The 14948-nt window shown below is 52.3% G+C and overlaps 1 protein-coding gene across 4 annotated transcripts in view; it reads right to left on the reverse strand.

Annotated features, from left to right (window-relative positions):
* Positions 1–13386, reverse strand: part of PIK3C2B (phosphatidylinositol-4-phosphate 3-kinase catalytic subunit type 2 beta) — a 76974-nt gene extending 63588 nt beyond the window's left edge. For 2 of the 4 annotated variants that reach the window (XM_059674566.1, XM_059674567.1), the window contains exon 1: positions 13015–13384. The gene's annotated coding sequence lies outside the window, so the exon portion shown is untranslated. Of the gene's footprint in view, positions 1–13014 lie in introns of all 4 variants that reach the window. The other 2 variants (XR_009449883.1, XM_059674568.1) reach the window with 2 other exon arrangements.
* Positions 13387–14948: the final 1562 nt, after the last annotated feature.

Here is a 14948-nt window from a genome sequence, read left to right on the forward strand (position 1 = left end):
TAATGTTGTACATCTGAAATGTATGTGTTAACCAATGTTACCGCAATAAAAAATAACCTTTAAAAAAAATTTAAAAAGAAAAGGAATTGCTTCCAGCTTCCTCAGCCTTCCCGAGAAAGGCGGTGGGACAGGAATGCGAGGAAAGAGGAACTGAACTACCTTACGAATCCTGGACCCCAGCTGAGGGGACCCTGAAGGAAATTCCTTACACACAACTCTCCCACCAGCACCACCCGCATCAGAAGGAGAACCCCGACATTTCCCAAAGAACACCTAGGAGACCCTAGTCTCTCCGAAGGTACTGGAAGCCCCAGGCGGTGGAAGCCCCATGGGAGGAGGACGGAAGAACACGGGTGCGGGAGGGATGGGACACAGCAGCCTCTCTAGTCTTGGCCTCTCCGCCTGCTCTCCCTTCCTCAGGGCCTCAGCTTTGCTTCACCGGGCCATTTGCTTCCTGCAAACGTGAGCTCCTGCAAGGCCAGACTGCCGCCCGCTGAACCTGCAGACCCGCTTACCCAGCTCATGAAGCTCCTGCAAGGCCCAGACTGCCGCCCGCTGAACCTGCAGACCCGCTTACCCAGCTCATGAAGCTCCTGCAAGGCCCAGACTGCTGCCCGCTGAACCTGCAGACCCGCTTACCCAGCTCATGCCCCATGGAATCCAGTTCTCCAGGATTCCTTCTGGGGCTGGGAAAACACCCTGCAGGAGACCAGCCCTTTAGGCAGAATCCAGCAAGTAGGTCACTGCTGTTCCCATCCAGCTGAGCACCAAACCGGGACAGAACATGCTCAGCCTGGAGGACTCACAGGAGAGGAGAGGTAAGAAGCAGCGCAGAGCTCTACCTGGTCTGGCTCAGTGGATAGAGTGTTGGCCTGCGGACTGATGGGTCCCAAGTTCGGTTCCAGTCAAGGGCACATGCCCAGGCTGTGGGCTCAATCCCCAGTGTGGGGCATGCAGGAGGCAACCGATCAATGACTCTCTCTCATCATTGATGTTTTTTTCTCTCTCTCTCCCTCTCCCTTCCTCTCTGAAATCAATAAAAATATATTTTAAAAAAAGAAGCAGCCGAAACCGGTTTGGCTCAGTGGATGGAGCGTCGGCCTGCGGACTGAAAGGTCCCAGGTTCGATTCCGGTCAAGGGCATGTACCTGGGTTGCGGGCATATCCCCAGTGGGAGATGTGCAGGAGGCAGCTGATCGATGTTTCTCTCTCATCGATGTTTCTAACTCTCTATCTCTCTCCCTTCCTCTCTGTGGAAAATCAATAAAATATATTAAAAAAAAAAAAAAAAAAAAAGAAGCAGCAGCAGCAGCGCAAATCCACCTCACACTCAGGTTCAGTGCTCCTGACACCCATGTGCACTCCTCATGTGCTGGGCGGGGCTAACCCATCAGACTCTGCAAGAAGCAAGGAGGCGCTTTAAACACGGTCCCACCCCACGCAAGGGAGCAGGATGCATCTCAGGGTCACTGCAAAGGCATGAGAGCCCTGGCCGAGGTGCCACTCAGAGCCTCATCCTGATACACCAAGGTTGTGGGTTCAATCTCCAGTCAAGGCACATACAAGAATCAACCAATGAATGCATCAGTAAGTGGAACAACCAATGGATCTCTCTCTTTCTCTCTCCTTCCTCTCTCTCTAAAAATCAATAATTTAGGGGGGAAAGGCACTGGACCAACCAGAATGCACCACATAACGCCAGTGAGACCACCCTCCCGCACATCCTCGCTGGGGATCCATACTCTGATTTGTAGGGAGTGTCGCCAGTTCATTCAATGACAACAATCCTATGGCTGTTTTCTGGTAGCACCTTCCTTAGACATCCGGACGGCTGTCTCTCTTCTCCACGACAGGGTCCTCCTGCCTTGCAGAGATGCAGAGTGAGGACCACTACGGGTCACCAACTTTGCCCTGGCTATCACACTGGAAAAGGGCTCAGACAGCGGGCACTCAGAAATAATAATCTTGTCCCCCGCCCTACACTCTCTCAACAAGCACACACTGGGCACAGGTGTGCCAAGTCCTAGGACAAGAAGGACCCAGGGAATGAGTCCCCAGAACAATCCTACACACAGAGTAGAGAAGGTGGGGCCAGCAGCTCGGTGTGATGGTGGTGTCCATGGGGAGGGTGGGGCGACTGCCTATCAGCCCAGGTTGGAGGGCCAGTGGGCAGGGGACACGCTGTGTGGGAGGCGGGCTGCTGCCAGTGGGCAGCCACCTGCTTGGCGTGGAGGAGGGTGAAAGGAAATTGAGCAAAAAAAGCCAGCCAGCCAGCCAGCCACGTGAACCTCCAAGAAGCTGAAGACCTGCTCCCACACCATGCCCAGGGCAAGCTCCTTCCGTTCCCCTGGGCAAGGAAGCTCTGCCCACTGTCCCTCCGCCACCAGTTCCTAAGCCAGCTATCTCCACATGCGGTCTGATAACAGAGAATATCTTCAATTAGCGCTAACTCCCCAAATCCAAAAAAGCCCTGATAGGGACCCAAAGCCATGGTGACCACACAAACCTGCACAGTGCACACAACCATTACCCCCCTTCCCCCCCACACACACACCCTCCAGCTCCCTCCCTCCCTCATCAGCTCCCTGAGGACAGGAAGCTAGCCTGGAGACCACCAGGTCTCCATCCTACTGTCCCTGGCAAAAAAGTCTGAAAACAGTAATGGAAGGTGGAACCCAGAAGAGAAAGGAAACAGGACCTTCAGCTCCAGGGCAGCCTGCGCCTTCCCAAGCAGGCCCTTCCCTGCCCACAGCCCAGCACACGGAGGGCATGCCCGGCGGAGAGTGCCAGGGAGCGAGAATGCCAGGGAGGAGGCCCCAGACAGCAAGCCCAGGAGGCCCCTGCCCAAGGCCCTCTGTAAGTCAGGGCTGAGAGCAGAAGCCCTGGGGTGCCCCACAGAGCAGGAAGGGAAAGAAAAGAACGCATGGTTCAAGCCCAGGAAAAACCGTACCAACAAAACACCACCCAACACCTGACACTAACTTACACAGGGGTGTTAGGGCGAGGCCCAGGTGCTAGTCCCTCCCAGGGCCATCTGCATTTGAAAAGCAGAGTGTCAGGGGAAGAGCGCCCATTCTGACGGGGTAAGACACATTTCCAGAGGCGCTGGGAGGAATGATTCCTGAAGGTGGGCTGGAGGATCCCGGGGCAGGCTGTGCCTCCCCATGGCCTCCCCTGGTCTCAGTCCCTGACGCCCAGGAATCTCTTGCTCCTCCCCACAACACAACCCCCCTCCCCCCATCAGGCAGCTTGTCCTTTTAAAAGTCACTGGCCTCTCCGAGACTCCTTGGCCTTGGCTGTGGTTAGCTAGCCTGACCCAGGCAGCCACCAGGCCTTCCCCAGTAGCCAATCAGTTCCACTCCACTCTTCCTGGTGGCCGGCCGGAAGGACAGCCTGCTCAGGGCAGCCTAGGACACTGAACCCAGGGGGAGACCAGGGATTCAATTTTACCAAAGGTGAACCCCACTGGGGAAGCAGGGCCTAACAGGGATCCCCCAGACGGCCTCTTAGTGTCCAGAATCCCCAAACTGTAGGGGAGGGAATTACCTAGATGGAGGCAGCAGGCAGTGGTCCTGATGTAGGTCTAGTGCTATCAGCGCAGCTCGTCTGCACATACAGCCTGGTGTAGACTCCCGTGCCCTGTTTCTCAGGCCGCCTGCCTCGGGGCCTCAGGAAAGCTATGGGTGCAGCCGGAGGCACCTTCCTTGCCCTCCTGCTTCCTCTCTCCTGTTTCCACCCCAACTCAAGATCCTCGGAAGCCTTCCCTGGCCGACCCTTTCAAACTCTCCTCACTTCTCTTCCTCTCCGTGTCTCCTTCACACTCTGACGCTGTGCGTGTGACATGACTGATTAAAATGCAGGCCTGGTGTCTGGAGCCCAAGAATAACCTTCCTGCCCGAAATGGCACAGAGACCATGTTTGCATCTCTTTGCATGAAGGGGTCAAGAAGATGTCTTTTCTAAGTAGGAAGTGATCTAGGGGGTGGGGGAGGAGAGCACAGAGTCAGGGCAGTTGGTCTTACTGTTGCTCTGCACATGCCTGATGCCTTTCTCTCATCTTCTGTGGCCCACTTTGCACAGGAATGCCCCAAGGGGGACAGAGGTCCCCCTAAGAGAGAGGCAAAGTAGACACTCAGCAGAAAGGTGAACCAGCTGCCCACCTGGCACAGTGTCGCCCACTCACACTCCACCAGCCCCATCCTCATGGGGCCCTCACTCAGGGTTTACCAGGGTGGCAACAGTCAAGGGCTATTCTCAGCAGGTAGTAGCCTACGCGCTGGGCAGCTGGCTATGTAGCCAAGGTGTGACTGTGCCCGTAGGCATATGTGGGAGCTGACCATCCACAGGCACCTTGCTGAAATACCATGACCAGGACCATAGTCACCATTACAATCAGTCAAATTAGTCCCTCCAGCGCTTGTCCACCATCAGTGATTGAAGTATTTGGTGAAAGGGAAAGAGGACCAGGAGGCAGGGAGAGGGGCGAGAGGGGCGGGAGGCTGAGTATGAGCATCACAGAAATGAAGGAAGGAAACAGACCTATTGTTTGCCTCTGGAATGTTGTGCCAAGTACTGTTTGTTTAATCCTCACAACAATCCTTACTAGTAAGTGTGGATATTATTAGCCTTACTTTATGAACGAGAAAACTAGAAAACAGGAAAGGGACTGAGTAAATTGTTCAGGGTCACACAACTAGCAAATGAAAAAATCAAGATATTTGTTGGAGGTCACAATTCAGTATTTTTCTCATCCTGCCAAAAAACCCAGACGTTTCACATTTTACCAAATGTTCAGGCTGATATCAACGATTATCTTGGCACACCCCCACTTCCTCCTCCCACACCACAAAACACTTCTTTACCCTCCCCAGCCACTAGGAAAATAAGCAAATAAATAAACAAGGGGGGGGGGGGGGATCCCAGTCCAGTTTTGCAGATAAGAGAACAATGACCAGAGGGCGAAAATCACTGTGTGTCACACAGCTGCTCAGTGGCAGCAGTGAGACTAGAAGCAGGTCTCAGACTCTCACTCTAGTGCTCTTTCCACACTGAGCCACAACCAGTCTGTCGTGCCCATCCTCAAAATCCTCCAGAGAGTGGGATTCCCCCAGCCTTCCTGTGTCAATCTCTCTCAAGTCGGTCTACTGCTTTCCAAGCTTCTGATTACTTTGATTAAGTGAAATATTAGGCACCAAAAGGTTATTATTCCTTTTTCTGACCTGAATGATTAAAACTTCACTAAGAATGTTTTTTTTATTAATTTTGAGAGAGAGAGAGAAAAAAAAACTTTGATCAGTTCCTTCCCGTACATATGCCTCCCCCCCCCTCCCCCACACACACACAGGCATTGAACCCACAACCTGGGTATGTGTACAGGATGATGCTCCAACCAACTGAGCCACACCAGCCAGGGCGTTCACTTGCACTTTTTAGAGCATAGCATGGTTACCTCGGGGTCAGGGACCACACTGAATTCAAGTTTGTATCCCTAGGGTTTAGCACAAACCTGCTATTGAAGGATAATACTAAAAGAATTGTAACCACCACCATTTACTGAACCCTTGCTATGTACCAGGCACTGTTCTAGGCAGTTCATTAATGAACTCATCCTATCTAATAAAGACAGAATATGCAAATTGACCATCACTTCACGACAAAGATGACGGTGCCCATAGCCAATAAGGAGGGAATATGCAAATAGATGCAACAAAGATGGCAGGAGCTGGGCCGGGAAGCTTCTGCCCCGCCCCGGCCACTCCGGGCCTCTGGGCAGTGTGCGAAGGCGGAAGGTGGCTCTGGGCCGGAGCGAAGGAGGTGCTGGCAGCCAGGGAAAGGAAGGCTTATTCTTGCATGAATCTTCGTGCATCGGGCCTCTAGTTTTATTTATAAACAGCCTTGTTTTCTCCTGGTACAATTATTTTTCCCCATCTTCCATATGAGAAAATGAAAGCACAGATAAATTAAGTAACTTTCTCAAGGTCAAACAACTAGTTCGTGGAAAAACCAGAAATTGGACCCAAGAAATCTGACCCCAGAGCCATCCTCTTAACCATATGCTGAATTTATACGCCTGTCCATTGAATGAATGAATAAATGTGAGAATGACAGAGCAGAGGTACTGAACATATTTTGTTGTTGTTTTCTTCCAACACGGTATTTGTTTAATCCTCACAACAAACCTGTCAAGTTAGTTTTTTGCTTTGTTTGGTTTTGGTCTTGTTTATCCTCACCTGATGACTTGCTGAGAGAGAGAAAGGGAAAAAGGGAGGGAGGGAGAGAGGGAGAGAGAAAGAGAGAGGGAGAGGGAGAGAGAGGGCGGGAGAGAGAGAGAGAGGGAGAGGGAGAGAGGGGGGGGGGGGAGAGAGAGAGAGAGACATCAATTGGTTGCACTCTGCATGTGCCCCAACCGGGGATCAAATCCCCAACCCAGCTATGTGCCCTGACCAGAAATCAAACCAGCAATCAACTGAGCCACTCTGGCTAGAGCAGCGGTTCTCAACCTGTGGGTCGCAACCCCTTTGGGGGTCGAACGACCCTTTCACAGGGGTCGCCTAAGACCATCGGAAAACACATCTATAATTACATATTGTTTTTGTGATTAATCACTATGCTTTCATTATGTTCAATTGGTAACAATGAAATTGGGGGTCACCACAACATGAGGAACTGTATGAAAGGGTCGTGGCATTAGGAAGGCTGAGAACCGCTGGGCTAGAGCTTAAGATGTTTTTGTTGGACCGACAATTAACCACCAATGAATGAGCTCAGCCTCTATTATCCATGGCGTTATCACTAGAGTCCTTCTTACACTTTCCTTGAGTTTTGTCAGAGTCTATGCACAATAAATTTCGTGATCTACCAGTAGAGAATCACTGCCAGTAAAATACACAAGATTGGCTTAATTTATTCCTAGTGAATTAAGTTCTTCCAGAACATAAACTCTAAGAAGACAGGGATTTTCTGTCTTAACCCATGAATGCATAACCCATGAATGAAAACTGAGCCGGCAACCCAGGCATGTGCCCTTGCCCAGAATCGAACCTGGGACCTTTCAGTCCATAGGCCGACTCCCTATCCACTGAGCCAAACCGACCAGGGCTAATGAGTTATTTTTAAACATTACCTAACAGACCTGCATCCCTTTGTGATCATAGCTTCTTCCAGAGATGACTTTACGAACTTTCTGTTGTCATTTGGTTCTCGGGGAAGCCCCAGCTCATTCAGAACTTGGGCCTCATTGACTTTTTTCTCACAGGTCCCTTCAGTGCAGCACAGGGGGAATCCTGGCCTAGTTTCAAACTTCAGCTTTTCTTTAATTAGTTGTACAATCTTAGGCATGTTTCTTAATTTCTTTTATTTTTTTTGCTAATCCTCACCAGAGGATATTGTTTCCATTGCTTTTCAGAGTAGAAGGGAAGAAGAGAGACAGGGAGAAGGAAAGAGAGGGAAGGAGGGAGGGAGAGGGAGAGAGAGAGAGAAGCATCCATATGAGAGAGAGACATTGACCCATTGCTTCCCACACTCGTCCATACAGGGGATGGGGATGCTCCCACCACTGAGTCACACTGCTCAGGTCATGTTTCATAATTTTCAGTTGGACTCTAAACCTAATATAAACCTCAGTTCTGCCAACTATAAAGGGGAAAGACAATTCCATCCTCATCCATTTCCTCCAAGGCTGGAGAGAGGGAGAAATGAAGATGTTTTAAAAGCTACAGGCGGGTGAACACTCAATGCCAGTAGCTATCCTCTTCCCTTTCTTGGTGCTTGATTCTTTGTTCAAGTAGTTCCTTTCCCCTTCCCTATTGCAATCACCTGCAACAGCACAGTCAAAACTGCCCTTCAAGAACGGCCAACCCCCTGGAACCACTTTTATCTTTCAAAGTTCCTTGTATCTACCTTTCCTCTTAATAAAAATAAATAAATAAATTGCCCTGACTGGTTTGGCTCAGTAGATAGAGTGTCGGCCTGCGGACTGAAGGGTCCCAGGTTCGATTCTGGTCAAGGGCATGTACCTTGGTTGCGGGCACATCCTCAGTGGGGGGTGTGCAGGAGGCAGCTGATCGATGTTTCTCTCTCATAGATGTTTCTAACTCTCTATCCCTCTCCCTTCCTCTCTGTAAAAAATAAATAAAATATATTTTATAAATAAATAAATAAATAAATAAATAAATAAATAAATAAATATAGCCGGCCTGGCTGGTGTGGCTCAGTCTTTGAGCGTAGACCTGTGGGCCAGGAGGTCATGATTCGATTCCTGGTATGTGGGAGACAGCCAATTGATGATTCTCTCTCATCATTGATGCTTCTCTCTTTCTCCTTCTCCCTTCCTCTATGAAATCAATAAAAAAATAAATATATCTTAAAATCTGCCTTCTTGAAGTCTAGAGTGAAAATATGACATCCCTGGTTATAAAGGTTTTTTTTGGAGAAAATATAGGTGCCTATCCCCAGGTTCCCCTATTCTCCAACCTGCAAACAATCTCTCCTTCCTTGGTCAGAACGGTGCGCCTAGTCCTTTGGAAGACACAACAGCGCGGCGGGTCAGAAATGTGACAGAGGCTCTGCTTCCAGGAAAGCAGGGCTCTCCCCAGAGGTCTCGGAAGTTGGCTCCATCGCGACTCTAATCTCGGTTCAGGGCTAGTGTGTGACCTGAGACAGGAAGAGCACACATCTCTTCCTTCTAACTGGCAGGGTAAACTGTAGTATTTCCTCAAAATAGAAACTCCTTGGTTCTGCACTCTTCTGCCACCTTACGCCTTCTGCTTTGCTGCCAAGAGCGCCAACTAGACTTCCAAAGAGAAATAAAACTTGGCTGGAAAGGATGCCTCCACACAGGCTCATTCCTGGTGGGCATGGACAGCCAGCCGCGTGCAGGGCACTCGCATCCCTGGCACCTCCTCCACTGGGAAAGAGGAGATAAAGTCAAAATCTAACCTCTAGATTTCTAGCCTCTAGCCCACAGGGCCAGAAACCGAGAAGACGACACAAACATAGTAGGAAGAACCACTGAGAAGAATCGCTGCCCAGGAGGTTAGTCTCGCAGTGACTAAGGTTGACTAGGGTTGAGAAAGGTCTAGGGCAGTGGTCGGCAAACCGCGGCTCTCGAGCCACATGCGGCTCTTTGGCCCCCTGAGTGTGGCTCTCCCACAAAATACCACGTGCGGGCGCGCACATACAGTGCGATTGAAACTTCGTGGCCCATGCGCAGAAGTCGGTATTTTGTGGAAGAGCCACACTCAGGGGGCCAAAGAGCCGCATGTGGCTTGAGAGCCGCGGTTTGCCGACCACTGGTAGGGAGCAGGGAGTTGAACAATGTTTTCAAGGGACGGGGCAGGAGTAATAGAGTTAAGCGGGGAGGACAAGAGTTTCTAGAGAGGTAAAAGTCTTTGAAGTAATATGGAGCCTCTGCCAGGTAAGACTGCCTCCAGGAAGTTCTCAAGAGGAGGAAGCAGTGAAAGGTTAAGGATTGCTTCAGCCATGAGCTCTCTGTTCTGCCTCAGGACAATAGAAAACCCCTCTCCTCTTCTCCATACCTCGAGGGTCTCTGCGCCAAAGCACAAATGATGCATTCATGCATTCTGGGTCCGTTATCTCTAACCAGCAAGGAGATGTGGGGAAGTGAATTCCATCACCAAAGTTCAGAGAATTTGCCAGCAATGAAGCCACGATGGGGTCTAGCAAATGTGCGACTTCCCATGGAAATGATGCCCAAGGCCCTTTCCAGTTGTAACACTTCACGTGATCATTGGAAATCCAAGAATCGTCTTTCATTTTAGAACACGGAGATGAAATAAAGCAGGTACGGAAATACCAAAACACAAGATTTGCCTCAATTATCCCACGGCCCCCAGGGCCCAAATCTCTCACTAGAGTTGCCCAGAAGGGAGCAAAATTACTTGGTTTGATTATCCCCAGTCTTGTCCTTATGCTGAGGCCAAGGATATGACTGAGAAAGCAGAGAAAGGCCTTTAAGACTGGAGCCCAAGGAATTCACACACATGTGCCTCAACCCTCAAACAGCTGGGAATTAAGAAGGTGCTATGCTGGACTGGGGCTGGGCCCCTGTCCTTAAGAAGCTTGTTATCAAAAGTACGTTCAGCCCAGTGGTTGAGCATCTACCTATGAATTGGGAGGTCACTGTTTGGTTCCCAGGCACGTGTCTGGGTTTCCAGCTCGATCCCCAATGTGGGTATGGTACCGTGTATGGTACCGTGCAGTTTTCAGAGTGCTTTTGCATACATGACAAGCAGTATATTTCCTCCTTAAAATAATCCGGCGTGCGTACGGAAGGCAGCCGATCCATGATTCTCTCTCATTATTGATGTTTCTGTCTTTCTCTCCCTCTCCCTTCCTCTCTGAAATCAATAAAAAATATTTAAGAAAACAAAGTACATTCAGTCTGGTGACATTTCACGGGCATTCAAGTCAAGGGACCCAATATGAATGAATTCTGCAACTCGACTGCCCCTTTCTGCTCTCCCAAGACTCAACGTCCACCCATAGTAGCATCAAAATGATGAGCACAGGGTGAGACTGCCTGCTTCAAAACCTCCCTGTCACTTACTAGCTGGCTGACATCAGTGTTAGCTATTATTATATTATCTGCCAGCTCAGCACTCCCCTGTCTATAGACAGCAGCCAGCCTTTGAGGGGTGTATGTCTCTCCCCAATTTCCTACAAATGTCATTAAGCAGCCTTTCTTTCCCCCTCAGTTCCCATCCTGCCAACCCTATTTAAAGAGAAATACCAAAAGAACAGTTACCTCAGTACTGTCACATCGCTCTTCACTTAGCCAGGAAGGAAAGGTTCCAGAACATTCTCCTCCAACGCCTCCCCCAACTCCACCCCACCAGCTCTCCCTCCCTTGTTACCAAGGCTAAACTCAGGATGAATAACTGACATTTGTATGGTACCGTGCAGTTTTCAGGGTGCTTTTGCATACGTGATTTTTTTCAGTTCATAGCAAGCAGTACATTTCCTCCTTAAAATAATCCGGTGAGGCACGGGCATTATTTCTCCCCATTTTACAGATACACAAACGAAGGCATAGATAGGTTCACAAGTTGTCCATGCTCACACAGTTAGGCAATAAGTCACACCAGGACTCAAGGCCAGGCCTCCTGACACAGAACCCACATCATCACGTCCAAGTTCACACCCTGGGAGCCTGAGAGCCTAAAGTTTAGGGCTAGTTACGAACCCCCACAGGGAACAAGGATCCCTCATTTATCTTCCGACTGGTCTGAAAAGAGCTGTCCAGGCTGAAGGACCATAGACACGAGACACCTACAAAACACCAGGCCCAGGTGAGATGAGGGAACCACAGAATGGGAACCAAAGGCTCACAGGTGTGGGAGATCTACTGGGGCACCACTGGGTCATGGCCAAGACCGCGGGCAGTCCAGGCGGCTGCCGCCTCAAAGGAGCAACAGAGAAAAGCCTGAGGCCTCCCTCACCCCAGCACACCCTGCAGGCCTCCCTCACCGAGGCTTCCAGGGAGCGGGAAATGGACAAGCTCCCTCTGGCCAGGGCTGATCACACACACCCATGCACACTCGGCAGTAAATTCAGAGCCATGGAAATGCAACCTGGGCTCACCCAGACCAATGGAGCAGCAGCCACCACTCCTCCGATGCTGGCTGCCAGGCGGAGCTATAAAATGTGCCTCGACTTAATTTTTCCATGGACACCATCCCAGACGGGACTGCCAGGCTCTGGAGGAGCTGCAATGCTGAGGCCTCAGAACCACGCAGTTCTGGGGCCCACGGCTGGAGTTGGGGAGGGAGGTGTCTTTGGGGGCCGGAGTGGCCACCCCCTGGGCCATTTCTCTTCCCATATCTTCCCAAGGTCCAGCGTGGCAACAGAGCGAGTTTTCATTCAGGGACGGCTACCGGGTTGGAATTCCGTGCAAATTGCTTACATCTGCTTGGCCATGCCCCAGTCAGGTAGTTTAGAGAGAGGAGGCGCCCTGTTGGCCCACTTTTGGGGAGCAGGAGTAGCTGTGTGCTACAGAACCCGGGGCCATGCTGGGACCAGCCGGCCCAGGGTGCAAAATCCTCCAATGGAACAGAGAAAAAAAATCAGGGCAGCCGGAGACAATGGATTCCATCCCAGGCTGGTGGGACAGGGACAGGGACAGGGACAGGGAAGCCACAAAGACCCCAAATGGGGGTGGAGATGCCAGGAGAGAAGGTTGGCGTGAAGCAGCCAGAGCAATGGCAGATTCACCACATACACCACACAGCCCTCAGCCACGGAGGGTGTGTGCACGCACTCACCTCTTGCACGCAGGACCCTGGACCCTGCCACGCCCCTGAGCTCCCCACCCAACCCCACCCCAACCCAGCTGGGCAGCCGCCCCCTTGGGCTCCCCGCTGCTGCACGGCTCCCCAGCATCAAAGCCACCGCTGCTGGGAGCTGAAAATGACTGACAAGTACAGGCCAGGAGAGGAGCCCTCTCGCCTCTGCAGGGCCCGGAACTGGGGCCTGAGGGTCCCTCTCCCTCTCCCAGGATTTCTCCTTTTGCTGCAGGATCCTTATAAGGGAGAAGCCAAGACTACCCTGCGTCTGGCTTTAAAAAAAAAAAAAAAAAAAAAGGTCTCTATTCCCCAGGCTGGATGATGACTTTTCACCCACTGCCCGAGAAAGCACCACCCCGACTCCAGAGCAGCTTTGCTTTTTATTTCTCATCTTAAACAAACAAACCACTGGTCGGTTCCGATCGCCTAGCAGCTGGGAGCTGGGAGTGTGTTGAACAGGGACAGGGTGGGGAAGGCCCGGGAGCTCGAGGTGCCCGAAGCGGGCGGAGCGGGTCGGCGACCTGCGCCGGCTGCGAGCTGGAGCTGTCGCCCTCCCGGCATCCCGGCTCAGCCCACGCGGGCACCCCCGGCTCCTGCCATTGTGGCGCCGCGGCTGTTGCCCCGCTGGAGGGGCAGCCCTTGACCTCCGCTCCCGCCACGCCGGGCCACCAGCAGCCCCCGGGCGGTCGCTCCGCGCCGGGCGTGCGTCCTACCTGTGCTCCCCGCGGGCTCCCCTCCAGACCCGGCCGCGGCGGCGGCTCGCCCCGCAGCTCCCGGCCCCGCTCCGGCCGCACAGTCCTCCGCGCGCTCCAGCGGTCGGGACGCAGGAAGGGGCGCCGGGACCTGCTCCGGGGAGAGAAAGTCCTCGGCCCCGAGCGTGCGCAGCCCGCAGTCAGGCCACCCCGCGGGAGACAATAGCGGGGGCCGCGAGCGCGGGCAGAGAGGCCATCTCCCGGGGACCCGGCGCACTGCACGGCGGCGCCAGGCGGCCAGACCGGCCCCGGGCGCGGGACAGGGCAGCACAGGCGCGCGGCCGCCGCGCCAGCCTCGGCCCCGGCCCCGGCGCCCAACTCGCCGAATCGCAGCGGCAGGCGGGGCGGGCCCGCAGCTCCGACTGTCCTCCGCCCCTCCCCGCCCTCCCCTCCCTCCCCTACTTCTCTCTCCACCCCTCCCCTCTTGGATTCCCCTCCCCTTTCCTCCCACCCCTCCCTTCCACCTTATCCTCTCCTCCACCTCTACTCCCCTCGCAGCACCCTCTACCTCTCCCCCCCACCTCCCCCTCGCCCCTCTCCCCTTCCCCGCTTCCCTACTCTCTTCTCCCCTCCTGCCCCCTCCCTCCCGCCAGTGCGCCCGCAGGAGAAACGCGCCGGCGGCGAGTTTTGCTTGGAAAACCCTAGAGCCAAGGTTTCCACTTCCCACTCGGGTGAGGGTTTCTGCAGACGGTTGTTACTCTTCCCTTGGCACTGTGGCAGGTGCGTGCCAAGTCATTCTGCTGGAAATGACAGCGTTTTGAGGTCCCTTATCGGTTTGAGGAATGTCTCAAATCCTTAGGAGAGCGATGCCCCAAAGAACCCCTCCTTGAGGTCTGACGTCGAGGTGAGGGCCTGAGGAAGCTGTGCCGGCGGCGCGGTCACACTCAGCCTCCTTGGTTTCTCTGTGAGCCCAAGTGGTCGTGGGACCTGAGCCTGAGAACAGCCATCAACAACCCCAGGGAGGAGGGGAGGGAGGTGGCGGGTCCCCCAACCCATCTGTGGGAGGAAAAAACCCTCTTTCATGCAGCATTAACGATTTGACTCTTAAGCACCTTTCTTTGAGTGGTGGTCTCTAGAAATTTCCAAAGGCTACACCCAAAAGAAGCCAGTAGATGGCCAGCTCCTCGTTTGCATTTGGTTTGCATAATAACTATGACCTATGATCTCAAAGTACATTTTTCTCAAACCATGAATCTTTGTTTTCCCCCAGGACTCTCTCTCCTTTCTTGCCAGACTCTGAAGATCAGCACCTGGTTCTCAGCTCCCTCCTCTGCAATCCCCTTCAGGTATCCAGGGTCTAAAGCAGTGGTTCTCAACCTTCCTAATGCCGCGACCCTTTAATACAGTTCCTCTTGCATAGTGATTAATCACAAAACAATATGTGATTATATATGTGTTTTCCCATGGTTAGGCAACCCCTGTGAAAGGGTCATTCGACCCCCCAAAGGGGTTGCGACCCACAGGTTGAGAACCGCTGGAAGGGCTCCCAACCTCCTTCAGATGCCCAGGACTCCCCAGCCAGGGTCCCCAGAAAAACATCTGCCACCTTCCCTTCCCTGGCCTCAAGGAAATACTTGCTAAAGTGCAACCATTAGTCTGTTTGGGATTCACCAGCGTTTAAAAAACAAAACAAAACACAGGTGTCAGAGAGGCCTTTTAAAAATGTCCTCATTATTATGAAACTGCAACAAACTCAACACAACCCTTATATTCATAGAGTAGTAGAATTAAAGGACTCCAGAGCTCAGTAAGAGGATAAGTGTTGGAAAGGGAATTTGAATGCCCAAAGGCATTCCCACAAGTCCTACAGAGGGGAGAAAGCAATTAAAAATCGAGTTCACAATTCAGAGGATTTATTGGGAAATGCTTTGTTCTCATTTAAGGTAAAACCTGGG

This window comes from Myotis daubentonii, chromosome 18 (assembly GCF_963259705.1).
Source record: "Myotis daubentonii chromosome 18, mMyoDau2.1, whole genome shotgun sequence".
In the NCBI taxonomy this organism is placed as follows: Eukaryota; Metazoa; Chordata; class Mammalia; order Chiroptera; family Vespertilionidae; genus Myotis; species Myotis daubentonii.